We start from the raw sequence: 25,274 nt of genomic DNA, 5'->3' as shown, positions 1-25,274 counted from the left end.
CCGGATACTTGAATAGAAGTGAAATTATGTCCACAATCACCACCCTACACTCACGCATCTTACCATAACAAAGATCAGCTGATCTTAATCAGCAGCTAATCTGATCAGCTGCTTAAGTGTAAGCACAACACGCTTCCTCTTTTCTACAACTTTCGGCATGATGAAGGCGTCATGCGATAAACAGTGCACACGCGGGACTGAGTCACTGAGTAAACAGTGCAGTGGGCCGCGGGTGGCGCGAAGCAGTGCGCTCTGGTGGCGAGGGGACAAAGTATGCCTCGCGCGGGAATTTTAAATCGATTTTATGAGTACAAATTGATTTTTTATTGGGGAAAAATGTGCCGAATACTTGAAGCTGCCGGATACTCGAATGCCGGATGAGAGGGATTTTACTGTATTTAATTTTCTCTCATTATAAACTATTACTCTGCAGACTCTCTCTCTCTCTCTCTCTCTCTCTCTCTCTCTCTCTCTCTCTCTCTCTCTCTCTCTCTCTCTCTCTCTCTCTCTCTCTCTCTCTCTCTTTTGCTATGCTGGAGGAACAAGTAAGGCAGAAAAAAAAAAGTTACATGTCCGAGCAGGAAAATAAAGAAGTGTCAGCAAGAGAAGAAAGGAGAAAAACGCGAACCCACAAAGAATATTGAGGTATTGCAGACGAGCACGAGGAAGACACGTCCTCATCTCATCGTTAACTGAATCCCCGAGGAACACAACACTAAGCACACATTTCCTTCACCGCTGCGGAACATAATGACACTTAAAAAGACAAAGAAATACAAGAAAGACGCACATTACGAGAGAGAGAGAGAGAGAGAGAGAGAGAGAGAGAGAGAGAGAGAGAGAGAGAGAGAGAGAGAGAGAGAGAGAGAGAGAGAGAGAGAGAGAGAGAGAGAGAGAAATATGAGGCTGAAGGTAACTCTCAAAAGGCTTAACTCATCTCAAATTCCGGAGCGGTGGCGAGCAGGAATCCCCCTGTGTAGCTGACGGTGGCCGGAAAAGAACTTCACTAATGACCCAGATAATTAAGGACCCACTGGAAAATCGACGTGTGTAGAAGAAAGACTAAAACTTTGGCGATATATAAAAAAAAAAAACATATATATATATATATATATATATATATATATATATATATATATATATATATATATATATATATATATATATATATATATATATATATATATATATATATATATATATATATATATATATATATATGCTTCTATTAGGGAGGTGGCTACAAACGCGGTAACAACTGTTCTGGTACCAGAGGTCCGTTTAGGAATCGCCTCAACTCGTTCTGCCTGGAGATTTGTTATATAACTGTGGCTGCCTCTTGCGGTGGTGGTTGTGGCGGTAGCATCTTAAAAAGGTAGGTCTGCTGACTGTGAACACTTTCGTCCCAAGAATGACACAGCAGTCACATCATCAAGGTGTTTTGCTGAATTACTCAACAATAGAAGTACTTGAAACGCCCAGTGACTGATCCCTTGCACTCACAATAAAACTTCACACAAAATTGGAAATCCCAAACCTCATAAATTCTTCAAATATTGATATACAAAAGCGTCCATCAGCCCAGAAGTTTCAAGGCATTTGCATAAAGGGGAGTGATTTGGTGCGGTGAGTCTAAGCCGAGATGTGAGAAAATACTTGTGAACGTCGTCTCATCTCAGCTTGGTGTATAAATGTTTAGTCTTAAATATATATCTTGGATGGGCTTATAAGTCATAAATATGCTAGGGTGACTTGCAGGTGTCTTACGCAACTTTTTTTTTCTTTTTTAAACGAGAGCATCTTTAATTTAGATAAAAGCAAAGAACATATAAATCAAAATGTTAGAATTTCAGTATTTTCTATCAATCACTAGAATGTACTTTACATTTGAAAGTTTTAAAATATACGATTTAATTTCACTGATGCGAAACATTTTCTGAAAGCAGTTGCACCAAAACAAATGGGCACCAGTTTTCTCCGCGTTGCCTTTCTCTCTCTCTCTCTCACTCTCTCTCTCTCTCTCTCTGCCCAGCTAGACCAGCACCGTGATAATATTAAGGTCACTTCTTTCATATCAGGATATTTCTCTGGTTTCTTCCGTGAAACATACTTACTATCATCAACAACACATAAACACAGTCACGGAACTAAGACCAGACATCTGGATCGTGTGCCAAACAAATCACAATACTGGTACGTCCGCACTGCTGCTCACCATTTCTTTTTTTTTTTTTTTTTCGGAAGCCGTGCACATATTGAGTGTACATTTTTTTTATATGAAAACTGCTCTCGGCATCGCTTTCTGAACATATTTTACATATATTCTGCAGAATTTTACCTCATGTTTTACGATTTGTTTGACAAGTAAACCGTATTTCCATGTTTTGCATTTTTTTTTCGCTCTCTCTTTTACCAATACATCCCTAAATCGGGAAAGCATGAAGTAGTTAAGAGGAAGCCTACAAGTACTTTGATAGTTGCGAATAATGCATGTAGAGAATCAGAAGAGGTTCACCAGGCACACCTTGCTCCCCGTCCTTGCGGTGGGATGCTTCCGGGGGAGCGTATTTTCGTCTTAACTTTTGAACACTTTTAAAATATAAGGCGAATGTATGGATAGCAATGATAAGCAAGTACAGGTATGCATGTCTTATATAGAGAACACTGGTTTCCTCCTGCTTCCTTTGCGTTCTTACGTTCACTCTTTCGTGCATCAGTATTAAAAATACGAGTTTTCTCCTTTTTAGCATTTTCGAACCGTCAACTGGGCTGCGAGTTCAAGGAGTCCAAGGAGACAACTAAAGCACGTGTGTTTCCTAAGAACAATGATTAACGTCACTAACTGATGGCGTCACTGTAATATCCCCTTGAGACCAGAGTAGAGAGCAGACCTTTCTCTTATAATTATTAGTGACGAAGATTCAAGGAGGAGGAGGAGGAGGAGGAGGAGGAGGAGGAGGAGGAGGAGGAGGAGGAGGAGGAGGAGGAGGAGGAGAGAGAGAGAGAGAGAGAGAGAGAGAGAGAGAGAGAGAGAGAGAGAGAGAGAGAGAGAGAGAGAGAGAGAGAGAGAGAGAGAGAGAGAAAGGGGGTTGGGCACAGGGGCAGATAAGCAGACTTACTGACTGCTAAACTGACTCAATGCCTGCCTGACTGAGACACACCACAAATATGACCTTCGAATTCCAAAGAAATTCAAGTACCGTGTATCTCTATCTCTCTCTCTCTCTCTCTCTCTCTCTCTCTCTCTCTCTCTCTCTTGGACTGTTGATGCGTAGAATAACAAAGGTATGCTCCTGGGGGAATCCTCCAGGGCCCCACTATGAGATAAACAAACCAGAGCTTTTTATCTAGACCGGGACGAGAAAAAAATAGTGCAAGAGGAAGGGAGGGAAGACCACCTAGTGCGGCTCGAGAGGGGAGAGTTGGGGCCTTGAGAGCAAAGACACCACAGGACGCAGCAGGAGAGAGAGAGAGGGAGAGAAGTTAAAGAAAAGGAGCGGAGTGAGGACGAATACAGGGAAGATAGCCAGCAGTGTTTAGAGAGGAACGATGGCAATGAGGGAGACTGTTACTGGGAAATCAAACGAGGTACGACCAGATCACAAAGACTTAAAGGAGGACGACGACTACGAGGAGTACGAGGAGGAGGAGGAGGAAGAGGGGCAGCAAGAGGGGGAGGAGGAGAAAGAAGGACAAAGTAGAAGAGTACTGTAAAATGAAGACGCTAAAAAAAGGGAGGAATGGAAGATCAAGAGAGGGATCTGAAAGACGAAAAAGGAAGTATGCTACGAAGAAAAAAACCAAGGCGGAAAAAAAAAAAGACGAGTAAAAAGAGGAGGAGGAGGAGTCATGTACATTGAAGAAGCTAAACCGGAAGATGAAAGAAGAGGCGCAACAAACAAACAAAAAAATTACAAGAACTAGGAAGAAAATGAAGATAAGAATAAAGAAGAAAAGGGAAAAGTGGTGAGACCAAGGATGGAGCAAAGGAATACTCGAGAAAAGAAATAAAAAAAAGGATAAATGAAAAAGCTAAATGGGCTGGAGAAGAAAAGCAAAGTGGTGGTCTAGAGCAGAAAGGAGGACTCGTACCCACGGCCCCGCTTCCTGAGACAAAGGCGCGGGCCAGAAAGTAGGAAGGATGAGCTCAGAAACCTGTAACACCTTTGCTCATAAAGCCCAGAGACACGTGGAATTAAGGCTGGAATTATGCCATCAACACCTGCTGCATCCCCGCGACCTCTTTTGAAGATGGGAAGGAGGAGGAGGAGGAGGAGGAGGAGGACGAGGACGACAGAAATACTAAGAGAGAGCAGACAACAGCAGACCTTTTCGTCCTTGCTGGTCTGTTCGTGGGGACTAAACAAATATACAGCAAGCAGCGGGATAGGAAAGACGAAGGCTCCTCTCAGTCCACCACTTCTTCCAGCCAGGACAGTAGAAGAGGAAGAGGACGACGACAAGGAGGAGGAGGAAGAGGAGGAGGAAGAGGAAGAGGAGCAGCAGGAGGGAGAGGAATGTGTACCTAGAGTTCAGGAAAAAAAAAAAAAATGACCCTTTTTACATCAGTATCAAAGAATGGAATTAATTACTAAACAATATAAAATGTATGGACTCAATACTTACATTAAAACTTTTGTAAAGAAACATTTTATTGAAAGAAAAGAATCACAAATGAAGAATCGAAAAATTAGATGGATAAGAAAAAAACATCAAACTATCAAATATGATCTCATACCTGGTTCATGAGAGATAACATAAATCTATTAACGTTCATAAGCCTTACCTGCTGTGGCGCCTCGACGTCTGAAGGGAAAAGACAAAAAAAAAAAAAACAGCTGCAATAACAACATTTTTAAATAACCACCGAAAGAGCGAAAAGTTTCCTCCATCCTTTACTGACTCTCATATATATCAAGAGTCTTGTTAGGAACAGTAGTGTTGAATCTAATATGACGCCACCGCCTCTCATCACCGTGATAGGATTTTTCACTTTTATAAGGGCTCATGTTATCAAATATGATTAATACATTTAGAAATTTAATCAAATCCTATTGAATTCTTGAGTTGAGGAGAAGGAGGAGGAGGAGGAGGAGGAGGAGGAGGAGGAGGAGGAGGAAGAGGACGACGAGGAGAAAAGAGAAAAAAAGGGCATTTTATTGAAACGTGGAAAGAAGCTTTATCGAATATATCTGACGAGAGAGAGAGAGAGAGAGAGAGAGAGAGAGAGAGAGAGAGAGAGAGAGAGAGAGAGAGAGAGAGAGAGAGAGAGAGAGAGAGAGAGAGAGAGAGGGAGGGAGGGAGGGACACACACACACACACACACACACACACACACACACACACACACTCAGAAAATAAAAGAAGGAAACAAAGGGAAAACAATAACAAAAGATACAGATAGCGACGACGAAACAAAATGACAGGAAAATAAGAGGAAACTGAGGAACAGTGACACACAAAGGAGAGGAAGTGAAGGAAAAAAAAAAGGAAGGTATAACAGATAAGAAACAAGTGTGCAGGAAGAACGGAAGTATGAGTAATAAGAGGAGAAGGAAGGAAGGAAAGAGAGGAAAGAGAAAGAGGAGGAGGAGGAAAAGGGAAATAATAACGATGTCATGTAGAATGGGAAAAGTCATACATATTCCAATAACCGGGGACCGAACCAACACACACACACACACACACACACACACACACACACACACACAGAGAACCTACGAAAAAAGAAGGAAGACAATTTGCCCCACACACCGGCCCACAGAAGAAGTGTCTCCGTGGTAAAGAGAACAGGACAGGCAGCGAGCGATAAGATGATAAAATTGTCAGCTGGCGATGGCGAGACAGAGGAGGAGGATATGGAAGAGAGGGACGAAAGGGGGAAAAGGAGGAGGAGGATGGCACGTCAGCAGAAGCAAAATGTAGGAACACGAGGAGGAGGAGGAGGAGGAGGAGGAGAAAGGATCAGGTACTTTCGCAAGGAAAGGAAAAGTGATGTAGCACCGAGAGAGAGAGAGAGAGAGAGAGAGAGAGAGAGAGAGAGAGAGAGAGAGAGAGAGAGAGAGAGAGAATTCTTCTATAATACATGCTCTGACCCCATCTGCCGCCAACTTGACACTGCAAAGAAACCATGAAACCTGACAGTGAATTACGGCCGTTCAATATGAGTCAGCATCGTTGTGAATCAAAACATTTTTTTTTTAAGAGAGGGAACAAGAATGAACCTTATTGCGTCTAAAGCTGAAGACGGAAGGAGAGGCTGGAGGTGGTGAAGAGAGAAGAATAGCAAAGATAGAACAGCAAAGTAAGACTGTAATAAAGGAGAAATCCATCGGTACTGCGAGTGTCAACCAGAGAGTAACAGAGGCGAGAATCAATAAGGCGAGGGTGTCCGTGTCTCAGTTTAAAAAGCAAGAGAAACGAGACTACAGCAATTGTCACAGCTGATATATCACGAGGAAAAACAGTAAAGTTTCTTACACCACGCATCTGTTTTGGCTGTGGTATTTACGCGCAGAAGCTGTGTACGTCTGAGTATACTACGTAATTTCTATACAAGTGGCCAAGATGAAAGCAAATATAAGTGGTCGGTGAACACAGCTGAGCAAGAACAAAGACGTTACGAAGAAACAGCAAAATTCCACACATAACGCATTTGTCTTGAATGCAATACACAAGAACGCTACATCGAAACTATAAATTTGTATTAATCAAGGCTCGAAGTAATAGAAATCATGATCAAACTTGATGGGCAAAGTAAATATATTTAACTCGACGCTCTCACTGCAAGGCGGGGACAGGAAAACGCTCATCCTGGACCACCTCCACTCATTTATTTTAGACCGCATGTAGTAAGAGACAAAAGGTCTGCTGCCGTTTGTTCTTCCTCTGCGTTCCCTTGTGTCTCTTTGTCACGCCGCCGGTGCAATGCTAGGCAGCCGTGCGAAGCGGGGAGTCAACACCTCATCACGGCGGTAATGACGAGGCGCTGGTTTTCAGGAGCCGCCCAATTAGTGACGCCGAAGGATGTTTAGCGAGACGCTGAGCGCATGGATTATGGGGAGGTTGAGAGAGAGAGAGAGAGAGAGAGAGAGAGAGAGAGAGAGAGAGAGAGAGAGAGAGAGAGAGAGAGAGAGAGAGATGGAAGAAACATGACTTGCCTCAATACGAACTAAATTCTCTCTCTCTCTCTCTCTCTCTCTCTCTCTCTCTCTCTCTCTCTCTCTCTCTCTCTCTCTCTCTCTCTCTCTCTCTCTCTCAAATAAATATAAGATGTGGACATGGAGCTTACCAATAACTTTTAACGTTCCCAGCAATATTTTCTTTCCTTTTTCTTTGGCGTTGGCGGGGAGAGGTAGAGTGCTACATTTCGGGGCATTATAGTTGCATGGCCGTCTGACGTGGTGACGGCGAGATGGCGGTGGGAGGCGAAGAGGGCAAGATTCGCCATGCATCTTGCGCTGCCTTAATACATAATACACATAAATGTTTCAAGACACCGCGTTGCTCAGTCCGTGTGAGGATATACATTGAAATCTTGTTGTCCGTCTGACGTCACGGAAGAGCCTCTTAGGACAGTGACGTCACAAAGCTGACGGATCCTTCCCCCAGCAGCCTTTTTCGGGGTTAGTGGCGTCAAGTGCCATTTTCATGCAAGAGGAAAGCAGCTCCTCGCCGTCTCAGGGCAGACAAGAGGCTGATGGGCCTACCGTCGCCTTCCACCACCTTGTAGAGAAAAGACTATATAAAATTTCTTATTCCTCAAATAATGTGCGATTATTCTTTGTAACATTCTTATCTATTGAACTAAAATACATGAAAATATACAACCTTTCTGTCATTACGGTTGTTGATGAAGTGCGGAACCAAGTTCATGATGCATGGCTGTGCAGAGAGCATTAATTAAAACACAGGGTTATTGGCTAATAAAACTGCCATAAGACACCTTAATGGTTCATCTCTCAAGCCTTTAATATGTCAGATATATGAAACGACAAGGGATTAGAGATTAATCACCAGAGAGGAGACATAACCTTTATAAAGCAAGGAACGCGATGAAAAGAGATCCCGTGTTTAGAGTTTGGAGCCTCGGGTGGAGGAGGGAAGGGATGTGTTCTTACCTTCCTCCTCCTCGAGAAGACCTACAGCAGCTATGGATAAACAAACCTACACCAGACTGTGAAGCTTGTGGAGTAACACGAAAACTCTTTTATTAAATAGACTCACGCGATGTACACTTCATGATAAAAAGAGAGAAAAGTCCAGATGCAAGAGATGACGCTCAGGGAATGTATAATAGCACGCTGGCCCCGCGCCATAACAAGGACGCCCACCCATTATGAGAGGTACAGGACAAAGGCGACCTTACCGCAACAATGACCAAGCGGTGATGCAGCGGGGTCTTCAAGACGCTGTGATGGTGCTGGCATGATTCCTTGATCCATCCCCCTGCCTCATCTGCACGCATCACCAGCAATTAGAGTGGCATTAGTGTAAGACATAAATTTTGATTAATCTGAAGTTAGAAAAATATCGCTTATAGTTTGAGACCTAAGAGGATAGCGTTACACGAAAAAGAAAAGACAAATGTAACCTCATGATGACTAAGAGGAGTGTAAAAAAGCCGTTTGAAGTTACTTGAAAATAATCCGACGTGATATGGGTTCCTGTTACAACAAAATTATTTTCCTTGGTTATAAGACCATCGCATATTCTTGGAAGTCCTTTCCTACGGCGTCAAAAAAATATATTACACATGAACTTCCAATAAGATATATATGAATCTATAAAGATGTCATGCGATTGCCTTAACGGAATATTAATACTACTGAAATGTATTCACTGATAACTATTTTTATAAGTACTGGTGTATCACGAAGCCTGTTGTAGGTCATCTTTCTAGATTAATCAACTAAATGACTTTGTGAATAGTGGCACGGACTAATAGAGCTGATGGATGAACAAACAGACTCTACCCTCTATTGCATGCTATTATTGTTGTTAGCTGCAGGGGGGTCGTGGTGGTGGTAGTTGTGAACATCAATAAGTACTGGCAAAATCACTAAAGCTACTCGTATACAATATCGAGCATTAAGCGGATGGGAGGACAGAGATGCAATACTTACAACACAGTAACTCATAAAATGTTAACTCACAGGCTTCCGGGGCCACTTGTTCACCAACAAACCCCACAAGACAAGATCAGCTCACGTGACAAGGATGAACGCCTCGTGCTTTGATGGATGGACGACTGAGGACCCAATCTTATACTGTATATATACTTAACAAGACCAACATATGTCACCTTCTCCTCTCATAAATCACCAACAAAAATTACAAGACTTAAAGACCAGTTCGCATGACGTGGAGGGAATGCATTATGTTACGGAGGCAGAAGGAGATGGATGGAAGCGAAGGAGCTAATCTTAAGGACTAAAGACCCTTGGCAGATGGCTGGTAAGCAACACTACCTGGTACTGCCGCGCCAGCTGGGGAGGTCACACGGTTTCCTCTGTACTCGGCATGCTTGTAACTTGTCGAGGTTCAGCTTAGTACTAATGCCTTCCTCCAGTCCCACCTTCTTCCCTCCTCTTTCATACAGCTCTCTCTCTCTCTCTCTCTCTCTCTCTCTCTCTCTCTCTCTCTCTCTCTCTCTCTCTCTCTCTCTCTCTCTCTCTCTCTCTCTCCTGTTGTCTATCCTTTTATGTATCATTTTCTCTCTTTTTAACGTAACACATAATCCCTTTCTCCTTTCTCCACCTAACAACACTCTCACTCTCTCTCTCTCTCTCTCTCTCTCTCTCTCTCTCTCTCTCTCTCTCTCTCTCTCTCTCTCTCTCTCTCTCTCTCTCTCTCTCTCTCTCTCTCTCTCTCTCTCTCTCTCTCTCTCTCTCTCCCTTTCCATTTTCACCTACCTTAACCTCATCCTTTCCGCGGTACGTCCTTTTCCTTTTCTGCCTCAGCAAACACACACACACACACACACACACACACACACACACACACACACACACACACACACACACACACACACACACACACACACACACACACACAGTCCTCCTGCTGGTCTCCTCTCCACATCCGTAGTCAGCACAACGTTAGATCCAAGACGTATAATGTTGGTGGCGGCGGATCAGCATGAGACTGAATTACTGGGAACCTAATGCGGCTGAATGGAACCTGGCATTTTTTATCACGGCGAGTTGAATTAGACAGACAATTGAGGGAAAACCTGAAGAATAGGCAGCGGAAAACTCTTCACGCGTTAAGTAATGTGGGGGAAGGGGAGAACGAGGAGAACGAAGAAGAGAAAGAGGATGACGACGAGAAAGATGGGGACAAGAAAGAGGACAACGACGAAGAGGAAGAGGAGAAACAGAAGGAGGAGGAGGAGGAGGAGGAGGAGGAGGAGGAATTCTAGAACAAATAGAAAAATTCAGATGGATATGAAGTAGTAGTTGCAAAAGAAAAAATATTAAAGATAAAAAGGTAAAAAAAAAAATAGAAGGGAAAGAGAAAAAACAAAAGTAAGAGAGCGAGAAGGCGAAGGAGGCGAAGGAAATGCAGGAGAAGGAGAATTAAGAAAAAAGACAATGAAGAAGAAGCGAAAGAAAAGGAAGAGGAGTGAGTTAAGGAAGGGAAACAGATGAAGATATATTTGCAGATAAAACAAGAGGAGGAAAATGCGGCCAAGGCAGAGGCGTGGAAGGGAAAGAAGGACCAGAAAGCAGAGCAGAAGACTGGGGGAAAAGTTAAGTAAGGAGCGATAAAGAAGAATAAACAGACAGCCACAGAGATAAGAGAAAATAGAATGGGGAAAAATCTCAGTCGGTATGTAAAAGAAAAAAATTAAGGTCAGGTTAGGCAAGGCTGGCTGGCTGGCCTCCAAGGTTACGGCGGCGGCGGCGGAGGAAAAAAAAAAAAACAGGAGGAGGAGAACACCAAAAGAAGGCGGAGGAAAAAGACAGACAAAAGAAAAGCAGGAGGAGGAGGAGGAAGAGAATAGCAAGAGAAGGCGGAAGAAAAAGAGAGGAGGAAAACAGGTGGAGAACACCAAGAGAAGAATGAGGAAAAAAATGCAAAAGGAGGAAGAAAAGGAGCAGGAAGAAGAGGATAACAGCAAGGGACAGAGGAGGAAAAATAGAGAACGCTAGGAAAAACAGGAGCAAGAGCAGGAGATAGAGGAGGAGGAAGAAGATGAGAAGGACGAGAACACCAGAGAGAGAACGGAGGAAAACTAAAACAGACGTAGGGGAATGAGAGAAAGAAGAAGAGAATAGCTAAATGGCACAAAAAAGAGAAGACGAGAGAAATGCAAGAAGTGAGTAAAAAGGAGACGATGAGGAGGAAGAAGAGAAGGAAAACGGGAGGATAACAGAAAGCAGTACGAGAAGGAAAATGGGAAGACAGGAGGAGGAGGAGGAGGAGGAGGAGGAGGAGGAGGAGGAGGAGGAGGAGGAGGAGGAGGAAAGAGAAAGAAAACGGAGAACAATGGAGGAAGGCAGTGCCACAAACGGCTACTAAGAACAGTCCCTGAAAACCCCAAACCTTCTCCCTTCACCCTTCACCCCCTCACCCCCTCTCCTCTCTCCCTGCCTATCTTCTCAGCTCCCACCGCATCCCACCCCTCCACCTCCACTCCTAAAAGCTCCCCCCGACCCTGGCCTCCACCTGCACTCCTCACAGTCCCCTTCCCCCACCTCCCCCCAGGTCTCCACTTTAGCCACCACTTTAACCAATTCAGCGAAACGCTCCCACGATTCGCAGCTTTCTGGGCTTCCTGTCATGGCCAGCGTCAGGGCCACTGAACCCACACCGTGTTCTGCTCTCTCTCTCTCTCTCTCTCTCTCTCTCTCTCTCTCTCTCTCTCTCTCTCTCTCTGATTCTAATTCAGATTCTGTATCTCAGTTTTAACTCTTCTTGTTTGAAAATCTATTTGCTCCGTAAACTCACTCCCCCTTCTCTCTCTCTCTCTCTCTCTCTCTCTCTCTCTCTCTCTCTCTCTGGTTACCTTGATGGCTACTTTCATTCTTTAAGAAGTTTCCTATCCGCAATATATAAATATACAATAAGTAAATAAATAAACAAATAAACAAATGAACACCGATTTTCATTCACAGTAAAATCCGGGGCGTATCAAAGACTTCAATTTAAGCGTGGAATATTTTCGCTTTCATTTTACGTCACCGGTGCAGCAGTAAACATTCCGCTTTCTTTACGCGCGATAAACTTTCCTCTTTCGCCTTCAAAGTGCTGCATGCGTGTCTGTCTGGCAAATGATTTGTGTGCCTGCCTCTCGAACCGTAACTTATGCATCTTCTTTATGTTATGCTATCTGTTTTATGTATGTCTGCAGTCTGCCTTGGTGTGTACGCCCCTCTCTGCTTGCTTGCTTATCTCTGCCTCTGTCTTTGTCTGTTTCCATCTGTCCGTCTCTCTCTCTATTTGGCTATTGGTTTGTTTGGCTTGCTGGCTGGTGCTCTCTCTCTCTCTCTCTCTCTCTCTCTCTCTCTCTCTCTCTCTCTCTCTCTCTCTCTCTCTCTCTCTCTCTCTCTCTCTCTCTCTAGTGCTGGAAGGTCCAATCAAAGTAATTCACTAAATCCCTTCCTTCCATAATCCACATAATTCTTCACTACACACACGTAACTCTCTACCAGCGCCTGTACTCTGTCACGTTGTACCCATTAACTGAAAAGAGCAAACACATCGCTCGGCCACCCTTCCCTTTCCCCTTCCCCTTCCCCTCCTCGTTGCATATCAAAGAGACGCCTTCATCCTGCCGGGGACAAAGATGCCTCCCACGCTCTTGGCTCTCACTATGGGCACACCGGCCCTTTGGATGAGTCGCCCCTCAAACTCTGACCGGCAATCAAGGTGACCCGATGCATTCCAGCCGTGCATCCCTCCCCCGTCACCCACACCCTGCCGCCGCCCTGCCACCCGCACCTCGCACACCGCATCCTGCCGCCGCCCACGCTCCCTTAGACCTGGAGCCTGCCCTTCCCCACGCTTCATTTATCTCAGTCGAAATTAATCTGTTGAAGGTTTTTATTTGCTAGTCTCAGCTTGATCTGCAGTGGGAAATGATAGCCACGTGCTCAGGGGATATTAATGGATATTGAAGTAGGTGCGAGAGTGTATTATTCATCCACGGTCGCCTGCTGTTCTTGCGTCACAGCCAGTCGTTCCCCTAAGAAAGAAGCAAACTTATTTAGTGTTTTTCATTGCCTCAGATATACTCATTTCCTCCATCTATTAACTAGACACAACCTCTCAGATAACTATCCCTTTTCTTTACTGACACGCATCTGTCTCCCTCTTCTGTGCTAAACATCCTCTGTCTGTCCTTCACTAAATTCTAAACTGAACCTTTATATCTTCTATTAAGTTAGGCCATGTGCTCTCATCTCCCCGGTTGCTAACTCTGTACAAGGACATTATCCGTCCATGCACGAAACAGTTTCATATATGTGGGATTCCACTCATATTGATCTCTTAAATAGAGTAGAGTTGCATCAAAATTTTCTTTCCTGTAGCTGTCTTCAGCTTCTCTCTCTTAGCTAAAAGGTTGTTCCTGTATTTCTCACTGTCTTCTGTCGCTACTTTCATGCTAACAGCTCTTCTTGCTAATTGCATGCCTCCCGCCCTCCTGCGACATCGCTACACAACACTTTTTACTTTCTCTCACCCCTCTCCTGTCCACTTCTCAGATGCAAGAGGTAACCAGTATTCTCGAGCTTTCATCCCTTTAACTGGTAAATTCTGGCTTCCTTCTGTATTTCCTCTTGCCTCTGATTTAAACTCTTTCAAGAGGAGAAGTTTGAAGACATTTCTCCGTTTGATTTTTGGAAATGCTTTCCGTCTGTTCTCTTCTCAGGGACTGGCACTTTCAGAGGGCCTTTCCAAAGCTCCTCTTGCATGGAACGAAATTGTTATATTATGTATCTTGTTTGTACGTACATGTCTGTTTTTATTACTATTTCATTTTTCCTATTCCTAGTCAGCGTGCAGACTACACTTTCCTCTTCTAAGTGTAGGTTTTATACTTCATAAAAGATCTTCTAGACAAAGAAGACTCAGGGCTTGAAAATTTCACATAAAAAATCACTAAAAGCAAATTTATCAATAATCTTTGATATCTCACGAACCATTACGAGATGGCAATGTAGATTCCAAAAAACAGACTTTTGTAATAAGGAAACACTGCAGTGCGTTACTTCAAGGCGAAGTGTGGAAATTAAATACGCAATGGATTTCATGTTCATGTTTTCATTTTTTTCCTTAAATTGCAACTACATCTTTTGAATTTCTTTTTCCTTTTCCCTTACTGCTTTCAATGTTTCTTCCCCTTACTACGTAGATCTCAAACTCTCCTCACTGCTCCACGTACCCTCTTCCAGCACTATTAAATCCGTTTACTGTGACTGTTTTTCTTCGTACCTGGGCTTGGGTCCATCCGTCTCCACCACTCACCGTCACAATCAAGCAAGAAAACTCGGGTCTTGCTCCTCCGTCATATTCTTTTGTTAGCTGCTTTGTGTCCTGTCCTGCAGTGACTCCTGCAACAAAGCAATACATTGCCGAAAAAGGACTTCCGATCTATTGGTTACAGATAGAAAATAGATACGAAGACAAAGATAATGCACACACACACACACACACACACACACACACACACACAACACGACCAACATCAAATATCCACCATGGTATTCCCTCACTTTTCGACTTTTCTCAGTCTTTTCTCTCCGTCTACCCACTTTTCCATCACCCCCTACTCTCTGCAATACTTCAAACCAGTCATCCTTTGTGAATCACGAGCCGCCGTCCCGGGGCTCCTCAGTCACCCCACACGTAGGAGCCGCAACCCGCCCCTGATACACATTACCATATATTTCCGAAGCTGTTAAATCATTCTATCAGGTCCATGAATACAATATACGACAATGCACATCCCTCCAGACTCAACGATAAGGTGAAATTCAAGGTTTGGAGCAGTTCATTAGCAAAGCAATACCCGAAGACTGAGATGCAGGTGACTTTTTTCTCATTCTCTTTCCTTTTCCACGTCTTTATTTAAGGGTGCATCCTGCTCTACTTTTCTGGGTCTGATTTACTCCTGATGCACTCTTTCATCTGTCCTCCTCCACCTCATTCGGTCTGAGTGGTGGTGGATGTGTTAAATGGGATCAGCCAGAACATTTCCGTGTCTCTTCTCTCTCCATAAGTCTTTAGAGTCAGTACTCTAGCCGCCCAGCTCACGTACGCACCCTCACCACACACATACACATACACACAGACACAGACAGACACAGACAGACACACACACACACACACACACACACACACACACACACACACACACACACACACACACAGTGCGAAAATTTTGTTGAGCAGACTTTTTCGCGAATTCCAGCAAAGTCGGCAGCTTTGTGTCAGCCGGCGGGACCTCATTATGTTGGTACCCTACAATTTTTCACTTAATGGGAACCCCACCGACTCTCTCTCTCTCTCTCTCTCTCTCTCTCTCTCTCTCTCTCTCTCTCTCTCTCTCTCTCTCTCTCTCTCTCTCTCTCTCTAACTGTGTGTGTGTGTGTGTGTGTGTGTGTGTGTTCGAATCGAAGAAAGGTGTATACGAGTAGCAAAAGGAGCCGAGCCGTGACTTAACCATGAGAAAAAATCTGTCATTACATTCACGGAGAGAAAGAACGCGAACACACTACTATGATAGGAGAAATTCTGAAATCTATTAAGGAAAACACTTTGTTAATACACACACAAAATAAAAATAAAAAAAAACATGTCATTTCCTGCATGTGTGTGAGAAAACAAATAAACGTATTATTTTCCTATCCCTTCAGCATAGGTAATAAAAAGCATGTTACTATAATTTCCACGTCTCATGCGGATAATTCCTTAGATAATTTTGGCTAACGAACTAAATGCACGACAGACACGAGCAGACAAGAAAAAGACAACGGAACGCCCAGAGTGAACAAAGAAATACCTCGTCTCTCGGCTTGCGATTTCGAGATACCTGTTTTCATTCACAAATTCTTTACTTGCAGTTTTTGTCGCCAGTCTCGTCAAATGAACTTTACGCGCGTACAAAGAATGCTGAATTGTTCAACGGAATATCTCGTCTTCCTAGTCAGCAATTTCGGAATACCTCATTTCTCTCACAGTCATTATTTTGTTTGTATTATCTTTTTTCTCTCCAGCCTTGTTAAACTGTTTTCCTCTTTTCCTTCAAGTTCTCTTCACCTTTATACTTCGGTTTCACTCTACCTGCTCCTCTTGTCACTGCTGCCGGAAGGAAAGCAGAGCGAGCGTAGCAACAGCAGTCGACCGTGAATTGGTTTAGAAGCGATCATTTCCGCCGTTTACTTTTCGTTCAAGGCATCTATTGTTCGAGTGAAGTTTGGCGTGGCGTGTCTCCCTAAAGCTTTCAGCAGCGTGCACGTCGAATCACCAAGTGGGGATTCGCCAAGTTGAGAAGTTCGTTTCCATTCACTTTATTTCATTCAAAGTTGTGGTAAGTTTGACGCGCGAGTTTGTTTGTTGTTTGACTTTAGAGAAGCTGGTGGTTGTCTTTCTCTTGTCCGTAGGTGATTCAACTTCCATCAGAAACCACTGCTAGAAGATCAGCTTGTGCATGTCCATTCTTGAATCCTCACTTTCCTCATACTCCTGCTGCTGTTCGTGTTGCTTCCTCCCCTTACACTTCACCTCCTCCTCTTACACTGCACCTTCTCTCCAAGCACAGCAGCCCAAGCTTCTGAAAGGAGGCATTGTTCCTGGGTATACAGAGCGCATTCACTTTTCCTACGTTAAATATAAAGCTTCGATGATTTCTGAAAAAAAAATAAAAAATAAAGGAAGAAAAAGAAAGAAAGAATAAGAAACTGTGTAATGAATGTGTGGAAAAGCAGGAAAAAAAATGTAAGAATGAAAATTTGGTGAGCAGTGACGAAGCCCTTGCAATGAACGTTTGGAAAAGCGAAGAGAAAGCAAGGAATTTGGCAAGACAAGCAGAGAAAAAAAGTTTCTAATCAAAGACACACTATTACAAGGTACAACATTCGGAATTCTGCAGAGCTTGCGTATAAAAGGAAGGGTATGGAGAGAGAAAAATGGCAGAAGAAATATAAATATACTTAATGCTCGTTTAAATGCAGAGAGAGAGAGAGAGAGAGAGAGAGAGAGAGAGAGAGAATGAAAAAATAAGTGAGAAGGAATAAAAACAAGAGAGACAGAGAAGAAAAGAAATAAGTAAGAATTAAACAGAAATATGTAACTGGAAAAACAGAAGATCGTACAAAGATGAAGAAGGGGGTGTGGCGGAGGTTAGGACAAAATAGGAAAAGAGAAAGAAAAAGAGAGGAAGGAAGCCGAAAAGAGGGTTGGGGAGTCCTCTGAATGAGTAGTAAAGTGACGGAGGTGATGGCAAGGCGTTGTGAAGGGGACCAAACGTGCTGGCAAGACACTGAGGGAGTGGAAGAGGCTGGGAGGGAGAGGGAGAGGCCAAGGTCACGCGTGGATGGAATAAGAAGGGAATCAAAAAAGTACGTTGGGGAAAAGAGACCCATAGGAAGATAATAAGGGAAATATTAAAAAGAAAAACTGGAGGGGCAAGAAAGTAAAGGAAGCATCCATGAATAGCGAGTTGAATGTAATGACAATTTTTTTTTGGGGGGGAAAAAAAGCTTCTTACGAGGAGCATTTACTTTTAACAAGCTTGCACTTTATCTTCTGAAAGCAACGAGATAACTGAAAAAAAAAATACATTGTGCATATACTCTTTCTTTAATAGATTATGTTCTTTATCTACTAAAACTAGTTATGTGTGTGGCACAGTGAAGAGCATCTCGATAATCTGTACATACGTCTCCCATTAAAAATAACAAACTTATCTCAGTGACAGTTTGTATGTATGTGTGTGTGTGTATATATATATATATATATATATATATATATATATATATATATATATATATATATATATATATATATATATATATATATATATATATATATATATATACACACACTGATTGATTGATTGATAAAATACAAAGAGATGTATAGATATATACAAACGTACTCGTACACGCGGGGAGAGAGAGAGAGAGAGAGAGAGAGAGAGAGAGAGAGAGAGAGAGAGAGAGAGAGAGAAGGAAAGGAAAGAGAGAGAGGGGGATCGATGTTGAGGAAAGTGCTATGGACAATATGAGGTTTCCGAGATTAAATTAAATTTTAACGTCCCTATTTTTCATCTCAATTTCCTTCTGCCTTTTCCCTGCAGGAGGCGCGAAGCCCCTCGCCCCAGGTCACGGTAAATGGTTCGTCTAAGCCTCAAGCGAAGCGTCAAAGGCGAAACGAGACACGAGCAATGAACCTTACTTCGACTCCTTTGAAACCTCGGTGCGATATTTAACGACTTTCTACGCTTTTACGGAACTCTCCTCTTCTCTTAAACCCCGAAGCAATTTCTGCCCAGTCACTTCTTTCTTCGTTAGCTGGAATTTAGGATAAAAACCTAACCTGTGCCTTCACATTCACTACCAGGAAAATTTTAAACGGTACGTGTCATGGGTGGGGGTCTAAAATATAATAATCTTAATATTAGAGAAAAAAAAAAAATGCGAAAAGAGTGGAGGGCACGCAATGGTGGATGCTTGGTGGGAGGAAGGCAGAGCAACGGGTGAGTTCCTGAAAGTGGAGCGCTTCGGGTACGACTTGGAGCCTCAGGAAGCTAATGCCTTAAACTTGCGCCTTCTGAACCTCGCAGCGGGATGCAGCAAAGGGCGGAGCGTTGTTGTCTGGTGGGTGGCGCTGAGAGAAGGGTCGGGTTGAAGTCCGATGCTCCGGGCTGTCCTCAGGGCGTGTGCGAAGAGCCGGAGAAGAAGTAAGTTCTCATGACGTGGGAAAGCTTACGTTTGCACTCACGTGATGTTGTTTAACTGTGTATGTGTACACTGAGAACACAGCGAGAACGAGCAAAGAGTTGAGGGTACGAGTGGAAGACGAAAGTGACAAAATATATAGTCATGGTTTTTAAGTGGCACATAAAGAGAAAGGATTATAAACAGACCACATTATGTACGAGGGTTTACAAATTACACTACATATCAGGGTAATAGAAAACATCTGTTTACCGAAATTAATTTCACAAGGTAATAATGGTGACTGATAGATGATTGAGTAGATTCTCTCAATTGAAGTAGAAATATATTTGACAGTCAGCTGCTTTCTGAAGCTTACGTGAAGGAAGTGAGAAGAGGATATTGTGCACCATATTGACATGATGAGAGAGAGAGAGAGAGAGAGAGAGAGAGAGAGAGAGAGAGAGAGAGAGAGAGAGAGAGAGAGAGAGAGAGAGAGAGAGAGAGAGAGAGAGAGAGAGGAGGGGAGGGAGGAAGGAGAGTCCTATATCCTGGGTACACTGGAGGTGATCAGTCCCTAAACCTAAATTGCATGGTTGGTTATTGGCTCCAATACTGAACGGATCCTTGCATCAGAAAATTGTGATCGAGATGATTTTTGAACCAGTTAATTGTTTCATGTTACAGGAATGGGGTGAACAAAAAGTCCCAGCCTCAGTGATTTGAAAAAATAAAATAAAACAATACATACATATGTTTTTGGAACAAGGATAGTTCTCGGTACCCCTCAACTTTAGTTCATTTCTTTTCACTGATAATTGGTATCAAGGAAATTTAAAAAAAGAATAAAATTAGACAATTTTTGTCGCCTCCAGAGCACAGGATCAGCTTCCAGTGGCGTTTGTTAAAAAATAAATGAATTGCTGGCGACTGCGTCTATATTTGACAAGGTGCACGGAAACTGAACTGTCGATTCAGGGACACCACAAAATTTTACTAGTAAAAGTGTGCGTGCGTGCGTGCGTGCGTGCGTACACACACACACACACACACACACACAAACACACACACACGGCGTTTTAGAGACATACCGTAGCAATCACTGGCGTGCGAATGCAGCAGCCCAGTGTGGGTACACGATCGTATCAGCCACGCTTCACGTCAAGGAGTCTGATGGGAGGCCGGCGGATATCCTGAGAGCGAAACACGTGAGTGACACAGAGGGGAACCTTTGGGCCTGCAATACAGTTCAGAGGCGTTTGAAGACGAGCGGGGCGATCGAGATATAGTAAAGCCGCGGGTGTGTACCACTATAGTAGTAGTAGTAGTAGTAGTAGTAGTAGTAGTAGTAATAATATGTATCAGTCGAAAAGGTATGAAAATTTATGGCTGATGTACGACACTATACACGTCGTTCATCAGCCACAAATCTTTATACTTTTCATCAAAGTGGTAAATGTGTATTATTATTATTATTATTATTATTATTATTATTATTATTATTATTATTATTACTATTATATTATCATTATTATTATCATTATTATTGCTACTTATTATTACCACTATAATAATAATAATAATAATAATAATAATAATAATAATAATAATAATATATTATTATTATTATTATTATTATTATAATTATTATTATTATATAATTATATTTATCATTATCATTAATATTTATTACGATATGATTATTATTGATATAATCTGAATTTCCATTACCAATACTATCATTATGATCATTATTATGAATATGATCAAAAGCATCATTATCATCTTCCTTGTCACAGTCGCTGCTGCTCGGTGTTTACCAGTGCAAGCCTCGAAGTTCCCAACTCGTCTAAAGACACGAGCCAGTCATCGTGAAGTACCACTTCGTCACACCAGTCACCTAGTACAAGTTTTACCCATCAGGGAGGTTATGTCAAACATTTTCTGAGAAGATGCAAAACGTCTGACTTATGCAAGATATTTCAGGTGACACCACCAAAAAGAAGTCAATTAAGACGCAGTACGTAAAACGAAACAAGTGGAGGTCGCCGTGGACCAAACAAAGCAGCTCCGGCGAACTCTATCCATCATGAGTAATTCATTAAGAAATTCATCAGCGAGAGAAGTCTGCGCCGCCTTGTGCCAGCAGCTCATCAGTGAGACATATGGCTGCGGAGGAGCATATTACCCGAGGTGTGATGGAGGACGCGGTTGAAGAGGCTCGGTGGAGCGTACGCCGCGGCAAGGGACTTGATGACGCCAACCCTACACGGTGCCGGTAAACAGCTGGCTTTGACAGAAAAGAACTTTTGGTGTCCTCTGCATGACAACGGGGTGAAAACAGATAGCGTGGATGAATGATAATCATAATAATCATTCACTCGACCCATCAAATGCTTTGGAGAAGCATAAATATTCAATCACATGTTATATTAGTATCGCCACTTGGATGCTGCGATAAAAAAAAATAAATAAAAAAACTATCTATTGTGTTGTCCCTCACGAATTTGGCTCCGTTACCAGTGACATTCACGAAAGATACATAATGCGTCCCGCTAACATTCTCTCTCTCTCTCTCTCTCTCTCTCTCTCTCTCTCTCTCTCTCTCTCTCTCTCTCTCTCTCTCTCGTACAAGAGATATGAAGCCATGCACATATTACTTGTCTCATATGCAGAAAATCTAAAATAATACACCGAGTATGGTTAGATTGTTGATGCAAACGATCGTGAACGCAGTTCTACCTAGTTTGACCGTTGTACGGTGCTTGGTGGGTGCAGAAGTTAACAAGGTAACTCACGGGCATGCGGCCATAGCGTGTACAGCCACGTGCTGTGGAGGAAGGAATGCTTCATCGTTGTCAATCACGACCTACATGCTACGATGCCCTCGTGTGTGCAAAGCAGGAATTGCGGGCAAAGGGAGGAAGAGAAAGGCAAAGAGGGAGGAAAGGTAGGGCGGGAGTGGTGAGAGAGGTGGTTGAGTGATACGCGTTACAACTACGTCACGCAAAACCTTCCCTGTTCGAATGTGTATTCGTCTTGCCAATCTCCCCTTAAAAGCCAAGAGTAAATTCCTTAATGAAACACTTCGACAGTGCACTGTGGTGTCAAAAAAAAACCTGTGCCAAAATGTCATATTCATCCAACAGGTTGTTTAGAAAATATCTGCGAAAAAACGATGCCTCAGGGCCTGAAAAGCAAAGCAGACGAGCGCGATTCTAGCCCGGGGCTCCGGACAGGCAGGGAGGAGCACAGCCCTGCCGCCTGCCGCTGTCACAATCTCCTTCACTTAGTGAATTTTCGTGTCCCTAAGCCTCAACATTACATTTGTGTACCATTCGTTTTATTTAACAATTCGTTTTATTTAACAAGATTCAAGTGGTTTAAGAAATATGAAATTACATAAAACAGAACGGAGAGAATAAAATGCCCTTACCAATGATTGTATGACAACTCGATTCCCTTCCCCTTCCCCAGCACAATGGCGTCTCCGAGCCAGCTGGCAAGACCGTACGTCTTTCACTGCATTTACTACAAACCATATACACTATATACTTACCCATTATAACTGCTGGGCTATTGAAAACTGGCTTCAGGTAGAGTTTCCACTGAACTATTTTACCTTGGCCACAAACCAATGCTCAAGAGCGCACACATTCCTTCACACACTTTCACTTAACAGCACACTGCACGGCAATGGCTGGCCGGAGTTCAGTGGGAGTGACGAGTGAGCCGCTTCGCTTCGGTTCGCTGTTTCGAAGCAGCTCGGTACTTGACAAGTGACTGAAGGTTTCGTAAGTCTTAAATATTTTGTAAATGTACGTACTACATTATACCATATACAAATTTTGTGAACATAGCGTATTTCGTATCTGTGATGCCGTCTTAGAAAAAATGACTGGTAATGTAACTGTAACATGAAATTACACGAATTTGAGTGTTGTTTTCGTTACAAAATGTTCGCGAAAAAAAAAAAAAAACGCACATAGGAATACTTAATATGACTTGACCAGTGTTTGTATCGCACTACAAGCATGACTAAAGTTATATATTTGCAAGAAAAACAACACCCGTACTTAGCTGAAAATATTGAGTGGCCCCAAGTTAACACCTTTGGTTATTAATGCTCTTACTATACAATGGTATACCAGCACTGCAGGTGTGGAGGCTTCCAGACTAGAGGGATGTAGCTGTGCCTTCCCCATAACTGTTACCGTGTGATGGTTTGTTCTGAGCGTTGGTTGTGGCAGCAAAGCGACGCCGTGATTGTGCTGTGAAAGGTTTCAGTTGTGTCTTCACTGACTTGAACCTGCACCTGTACGTAGTCATGTGTACATTCACAATCACAGACATACCATTACACAAGGAAGAAAATGACATAAATGCATGCGCACTAACATAATATAAAATTAAAATTGTATATTTTATTAATTCGTTTACCTTTGTACGTAGCTAGCAATTTATTATTATTAGTTATTAACCTTTGTACGTAGCTAGAAATTAGAGAGAGAGAGAGAGAGAGAGAGAGAGAGAGAGAGAGAGAGAGAGAGAGAGAGAGAGAGTCATCTATCTATACAAATGTCTATTGACATTCATTTTCACTCATCTACTTATCTATCTGGAAATGTACTCATAAATTCTTGTGTTTGTTACAGGTAAGTGATGTGAAGGCGCCTGTGTGGTGACGAGGAGCGGCACGCAGTAGGCCTCGGAGGCATTAGGGATAAGGCGGGAGGGACATTGGAAGAAAAGGGACGGAATGGAATGAAGACGGTATGAAGATAAGATAATTTTTCACATTGTTATACATCAATGCGTACAAGTTAAATTCTTTATGGCTACAGGCTCCAAATAAAATAAAGATACAGTCTACAGTATAGTGTATAATATAGAAACAGGAAATGAAAAGGAGAATATCATGGAACCTGACAGAGAAAAGATAAAGACTCAAGTCAGAGCCACCGGCGGGTCCTCTGCCTCTGCGATCCTTTTGATCTCAACGGAAGTTAACCTCCTGTGTCCTCTTGTGTGCCAAACTTGGTCCCCTCAAGCACCAGCGAGGAGGTACTGCTCGTGCCTGCCGCACAGGCACTTGCTCCAAACATGTAAACAGAAGCAGCGTGTGTTCTATACTATTAACATCACTTAAGTGTTATGTGTACTTAAAATACTTGCAGAGAATCATATGGCATTGATCGTGTTATTATCACACACACACACACACACACACACACACACACACACACACACACACACACACACGCTGTCCCTAGCAATGCCAAACGAACTGTGACAACTTTAAATTTGTAGTTATATGACAAAAAATGGCACCCAATTAAGTGGAGAGTAATCATTTCCACAATGGTGCACACACAATATTTCGTTTGCTCTCTGGACAACACAACCTCCTCATTTATCCACGCACTTGACGCCTCGATTACCAGCCACTTTTTTTGTGTGTGTGTGTGTGTGTGTATGTGTGTGTGTGTGTGTGTGTGTGTGTGCTGTGGACTGCGTCTCTGTTTTGTCTGATGCACATTTTCTAGGGAATAAATTATCTCATACATTATGTGACTCAATGTACTCATCTTTTAAATTACTCAGATCTTTTCCACTTGTCTATCCCTAATTAGCTATATATATATATATATATATATATATATATATATATATATATATATATATATATATATATATATATATATATATATATATATATATATATATATATATATATATATATATATATATATATATATATATATATATATATATATATATATATATATATATATATATACAGAGAGAGAGAGAGAGAGAGAGAGAGAGAGAGAGAGAGAGAGAGAGAGAGAGAGAGAGAGAGAGAGAGAGAGAGAGAGAGTTATTGGTGTGTGTGTGTGTGTGTGTGTGTGTGTATGCAGGCATGATTGTATGCAGATATGTATGTATGTATTTATGCATGTATGTATGTATGTATGTATGTATGTATGCAATCATTCTAAAATTTTCTTTGGAAAGTTTTCTATTTCGACTAAATTGTGCAACGTTTTATTCTTTTCTAGTGTGAAGAATAAAACAATAACATCATCAGAACTAATGCAGAGTCATACAACCGTAACAAACAAAGCATAAAAAGAAAAGTATTGATGTAGCGGCAGTAATTCTGGCAATGACAGCCAGCCAGGCTAGTCAAGCGGTCAGTCAGCCATTCAGCAAGTCACTCACTCAGCGGATCAGACAATTAGTCAGTCGGTCAGTAATTTTTTTTCACTTCCCATATCCCGGTGAGTTAAATAAATCACTGCTGGCGACAGATTACATTTTTCTTCTTTTATTCAGCGGCGAGGGTTCCTACGGGCAGCCGGGCTCTGGTTAATATGATAA

At 42.5% G+C, this 25,274-nt stretch overlaps 1 long non-coding RNA gene across 1 annotated transcript; it reads right to left on the bottom strand.

Annotated features, from left to right (window-relative positions):
* Window positions 1-14,062: 14,062 nt before the first annotated feature.
* Window positions 14,063-22,662, bottom strand: LOC135108665 (uncharacterized). Its single transcript, XR_010272380.1, has 3 exons — window positions 22,450-22,662; window positions 19,982-20,083; window positions 14,063-14,561 (listed from the first exon to the last, which is right to left on the bottom strand). It is a non-coding gene; the product is annotated as an uncharacterized LOC135108665 (long non-coding RNA).
* Window positions 22,663-25,274: the final 2,612 nt, after the last annotated feature.

This window comes from Scylla paramamosain, chromosome 17 (assembly GCF_035594125.1).
Source record: "Scylla paramamosain isolate STU-SP2022 chromosome 17, ASM3559412v1, whole genome shotgun sequence".
In the NCBI taxonomy this organism is placed as follows: domain Eukaryota; kingdom Metazoa; phylum Arthropoda; class Malacostraca; order Decapoda; family Portunidae; genus Scylla; species Scylla paramamosain.
Note: the sequence above shows the minus strand (reverse complement) of the source record. Positions and strands in the feature narration are given on the sequence as shown.